General features: G+C 49.3%; 1 long non-coding RNA gene across 1 annotated transcript; it reads left to right on the top strand.

Moving 5' to 3' along the window:
- Window positions 1–1,316: 1,316 nt before the first annotated feature.
- On the top strand, window positions 1,317–5,092 carry LOC122734071. Its single transcript, XR_006353989.1, has 4 exons — window positions 1,317–2,426; window positions 2,821–2,911; window positions 3,988–4,056; window positions 4,766–5,092. It is a non-coding gene; the product is annotated as an uncharacterized LOC122734071 (long non-coding RNA).
- Window positions 5,093–5,527: the final 435 nt, after the last annotated feature.

Raw genomic sequence — 5,527 nt, 5'->3', positions numbered from 1 at the left:
CTCCCCCTTTCAAATGCTTTCCCTCCTTAATTCTCCCTGTTAGCATCTGTGTATTTTCATACATCTCATGGCCAGTCTGAAAAGTCAGGGCAGCAGGTGTATACCATGCCTTATAACAAACAAATGTATTTTCCTTTCTGAACCAGACCATCTCAGGATGGTTTGCTCTTTTAATATGAGGGCTACAGGTAGGTAGAAGCTTCTAGAGTCCGGGGACAATCCACATTCCTCAGCTCTTTTTCTTCTTCACAGGTTCAAAAGTCTGATCTGATGCTTGACATACTAGGAACATACATCACCATTAAGCAGAAAGGCCCCAATGTCACCTCTAAATTGGAAGAAGCTCATGAAAAAAATATTCTGGAGGACATCCCCAAAATCCTTTAAAACATTGGGTCTGGAAGTGGACTAGTGGCCATAAAAGGGACAGAGGTAACTCTACCAATTGCCAGGTAAGCTTAACATCTCAGTTGCCTTACTCACAGAAGAGGGATTTGGCCTGCCCTGTATCTAGTATTATATCCCTCATGTTCTTCCCTATCCAAGGGCAGAAAGTCGAAGGCCTGCTTAAATCTAGGCATTTCCCCTTACTATCCTTTTATAACATGTATGAAAATTTAAAGATGCTTGTACTGCGAATTGAAAGAGGGCTAAGGTGTATATGAAATGAGAAGAGATAGAGAAAGAATGAAGGTGAAGTAGAGAGCAATGAAGGAAGAGGGGGTGTGGACAAAGGGGTAGACTGAGGGAGGGATGAGGGGGACAGAGAGACCAAGACAGAGCTATGTTGGTAGGAAAGGAAAGGAGAAAGACCAAATTAAGAGAGAACACTGAGAGGAGCCATTTTCTCCCTTGAGGTAGTCATGGTCCAGCACAGCAGGGGGCCTCAGTGGAACCTGACAAATTCCTAGCTTAAGGTGGAGGCCTAAGGAAGTTTTTTAGAGTAATTGGGTCATTTCTGGAGAGAAGGCCTGGCTCTGTCCTACCCTGGATTCCCCTCACCTAATGTTTCATTGTCTAGAAGGTAGAAGAAAGGCATGGTGAGTGGGGTTAAGGGAAAGGCCTTCCCTTCTCTGCTCCCAGGGACCCCAGATTTCCTGAAAGGAGAGACTGGCCTTCATAGATTAGGTGGATGAAAATGATTCTGAGACCCTGGCTATCTTAGGCAAAGGCTGGTAATATGTATTCCTGCTGAAATTGAATTGGCTTCCCTTTTCTTTCAGTCCTTTCCCTAAAAATCCTCTCTGTTCTTTCTCCCCATAATAACATATCACAGAGACACATGACGTTTCTTAGCCTCTTCAACTTTTCACACAAAAAGATATCAAAGGGAATATTATTTTTTAAATCCCTTTCTAGGATCTGACATCTTGGGCCATTGATATCACAGCGTTTTATTGAGTTAGGCCCATTGTTAGGTAGCTTGTCAGGTTTTAGTTCCTGAGGAAGGTCAAGGAGGAGGCCACAGTCCGCGTTTGACTTAATGCTGTACTTTGCCCATCTCTGAATTCAGGGCAGGAGGCCTCCACCATCCTCTCTAGTCAAAGACCCTCCTGTCTCCCAGTTACCTAAGTTCCACAAGACACTTTTTCCCTTTTCCAAGGAGGTTTGTTGGTTGTTCAAGGTTCCAGCATATGGAGGAAAATTCGCTATCCTCTCCTCTGGTTCTTCTACAGAGTTTACAAAAGGAGGCCCAGTTGCCTAAACTGCTTGTAATTTTTCCAAGAAGCAGATTGGCCTCTATTGCCAGGTCTGAAGTGTAGAAAGCCCCTAAACAAATTATTCTTGACAACCACCCTCCCCCACATACTTTAGCCCAGTTGTTTTGGACATGAGCAAATGCCAGTAGTTGGGAGAGGGGGCAATTCTAGATATTGCCAGGTAATAAATTATGTTCTCATATTCCTTACTCTCATTAGGGGAACTATGCTTGGATAATAACCACTATTATGTCCCTGATGATCCCCCCATCCAAGGACAGAAAGCCAAGTGTCAAGACACTGACCCTACTTAAATCTTGAGACATTCCCTTACTATCCAATCATAAGATGTGTGGAAAAAGATAGATGGATGTAGATAGACCTAAGAGAGAGATGGCCAAAAGTAAAAAGAGAGAAAGAGAGGAGGGGGGAGTAAGAGAAATAGAGACAGAAAGGGAGGAAAGAGGAAAAAGGAGGAAAGTGAGTAGAGGAGAGGAGCCATTTTTTTTTCTATTAAGGCAGTCAGTGTTAGAGTTTATATTGGGTTTATATTACAACTCCTTCCATAATTGCGCACCTGATCCAAACTTGTTTAATCCCATGTGTCTTCGAGGATAACTAGTTGCTGTTGCTCTGCCATTTCTATGGAACAGAGATGTGCAAATCCAGTTTCCCAGAGACCTCGATTTTTCCCGAGAAGCCCAGTCCCCAAGTCTCCCTTGGGAGGTACTTTTTGATGATTTTTTTCCCTCAGGAAAATGCTCAGGGAAGTCAGTCTGAAGACCAGGGATAACCCTTTCATCTCCTAGACAGCCCACCTTTTACAGACCTCCATCGTCCATCAAGCATTCGGGAAAGTGGATCTTTCCTCATACCCAGCACTTTGATTTCCTTTTACAGAAACTTTAATGCTCACTTCCCAGATTTACGAAGCAGTCACAGCCCCCCCCCCCCCCCAGTTTAATTCCCACTCTCCTATCCACAGGCTGAGATCACTAGCTTGGCACTGTAGGCAGAGAATGAGTAGATGTTTTGGGTTGGGCTACATGATGGGGAGGAAGCTGCACAGACTTTATCTGACTTCATGTCCTGTCACTCAAGTTCTGCCTTTCTGAAACAGGTGGAATGCCCAGGGATCCCTACATCTTGGTGCTTTCTTATCCCCTGACACAGCCTCTCACTGCATTCTGACATCTTTTGAAATCTAACAGGTATATATGCAGGTAGCACTAGTGCTCTTGCCCTCCTCCATCCATCCATCCATCCTGAGATTGGGAGGCCCTTAGTGCAGTTTCCAGTCTTTCTCCTTCTCCTTGGCTCTCCAACATTTAATATAGGAACAGGCACAGAGTGAGTGCCTACTGCATGCTTGGGGTCTCCCTGCTTGCAGGCGGAGGCACCTCCAAGCCAAGGAGGAACTGGACCTGTGACTGATCGGGAGAGGAGGGGAGGAAGTCTGGGCAAGGGGTATTCAGGCTTGTCATCCTCACTGAACCCTTCCCCACCCCTCCTGGGCCATTCTGCGGCATCTACCCTGTGCCCCCTCCTTCCCCCCACAGCCTGGGATACATTCAGAACCACCACAGTCCCAAATACTTGTCCACACTGTCTCATGCCTGCTCTTGAACCTCACTTCCTGTACAAGCCATTCTCAATGTAACCAGGTATCTAGTCTATGCTGTACCTGTGCATGGGTGCTAGAAGAGGTGCAGATTCCTCTTCACCAGCACCTCCCCTCCTCCCCTGCCAAACCTTCACACCATGCTAAAAAAAGAGAACGGATTCAAGCAGAGAGCAAAGCCCAGAAACGCAGTATTCCGGAGGCCCACCCCCCAACCTTTAAACTAATAGGTGCTGACATGGACAAGTGGCCTTAGCAGGGAAAGAGGCAACACTAGGAAGTGCCAGGCAAAGATGTAAGGTGTCACATGCCAAAATCATGTAAGGAGGACTCAGATTCTGGCTAGTAGCCACCCTTATGTCCTTGATAATTCCCCCACCCAGGGACAGAAAGCTAAGTGTTAAGATCCTGACCCTACTTAAATCTGGGGACTTTTCATTCCTCACCTACTATAAGGTATAGGAAAAAAGAAAGATGGTGGTAGATAGAGGATGACAGAATACAAACAGAAATGGAGAGCCAGGAACAGAGGGAAGAAAGGAAAAAAGGGAGGAGAGGAGGATCAATTCCCAGGGGCCATCTTACCACACCCCAAGGAAAAAAAACAGAACCTGGGACCAGGCTGGCTGGGCATGGTGGCCCAAGAGGAGCCATTTTCTCCATCAGGGCAGTCAGTGTCCAGGGAGTCTCACTGGAAAGCGAGGAACGGAGTCCACTGGAGGAGTTTCTGGGGAGGTAGGTCATTTCTGGGCAGATGACCCAACTGAGTTCAGCTCTGCCCTGTAAAGCCCTCACAAACCATTACACTTTCTGCAAGGGCAGAAGAAAGGTCTGGTTGGGGGAAAGGGAAAGGCCTCTCGTTCCACCCCAACAGGGAGTCCAGAATTCCTTAAAAGATAGAATTGTGGGGGCAGCTAGGTGGCACAGTGGATAGAGCATCGGCCCTGGATTCAGGAGGACCTGAGTTCAAATCCGGTGTCAGACGCTTGACACTTACTAGCTTGTGTGACCCTGGGCAAGTCACTTAACCCCAATTGCCTCACTTAAAAAAAAAGTCAAGGCGGAGCTGGACCTGGGACCGTGGGAGGGGAGGGAGGGCGTCTGGACAGGGGGGGGGGATTCAGGGTTCCTCCCACTCCAGAGCATCCTCCCCCACCCCTCGAGCTTGGCCATCCGGCCCGACCTACCTCACGCCTCCCCCCTCCCCCACCAGGTGCCCCCAGGTTCCGAACGCCCAACGCCCACAACACCTCGCTTCCCCTCCTCCGCACGTCCCAGATTCCGGGGAAGCCGTTTCACTCCCGCGTGGCGGCGGCGGCAGACGCGGGGCACCTGCTTTATTCTGCACGTGCTCATGGGAGAGAGGCGCGAGGAGGGCCCCTTCCCCCCCCCCCCCGCCTTCCCACCCAGAGTAACACGATAGCTTCCCTATTATTCCTGAAAGAATGAATTCAAGAGGAGAAACGTCCAGAAGCCCAGGATTCTGCAGGGACACCCCACCGCCTGTACCCTTTAAACCAGCAGTTCTGGACATGGGCAAGTGGCTGTCCGGGGACACAGTCAACCCTAGAAATGCTAGGTAGTTTAGAGTCTCACGTGTCATTTTCACCTAAAGGGGTCCCTGCCCAGCTCCTAGCCACCTTTGGCTCCCTGATGCTTCCCTCTCAGGGAAAGAAAGCTATGGGTCAGGAAGGACACTGGGGCTGCTTTAATCTCTGCTCTTCCCCTTAAGCTCCTGCTACAGGCTAAAAAGAGAAGGAGAGGGGGAAGAGAAGGGGAGAGAAAAGAGGAAAGAGAGGGAGAGAAAGCAAAGGAGGGGAGAAGGCAAAGAGAGAGATGGGGAGAGGAGGGAGGGGAAGAGGGGGTGAGGGTGGAGAAAAGGAGGGAAAGGGGAGAGAGAGGGCAGAGTGGGGGGAGCAGAGGGGATAGGGGGAGGAAAGGAGGAAGGTTGGGGACAGGAGGGGAGAAGGGAGAGAAGGCAGAAGGGAGAGAAAGGAGGGAGGACGAGCAGAGGGAGGACAGAGAGAGATACAGAGAGACAGCGGGAGCTTCTCATGGAAGACCCAAAAGCTGTATCCTACTGGGCAGGGTGGACTCAGCGGGTGCCAGTTTCTGCATCAGGGTAGTGAGCTTTTAGGGCAGGAGGGGGTCTGCCAGGACATACATACACTCCAGGCTCAACACGGCTTCCCTGTTTGGGAGAGGT

The sequence above is a fragment of the Dromiciops gliroides genome, chromosome X (assembly GCF_019393635.1).
Source record: "Dromiciops gliroides isolate mDroGli1 chromosome X, mDroGli1.pri, whole genome shotgun sequence".
Lineage (NCBI taxonomy): Eukaryota > Metazoa > Chordata > Mammalia > Microbiotheria > Microbiotheriidae > Dromiciops > Dromiciops gliroides.
Note: the sequence above shows the minus strand (reverse complement) of the source record. Positions and strands in the feature narration are given on the sequence as shown.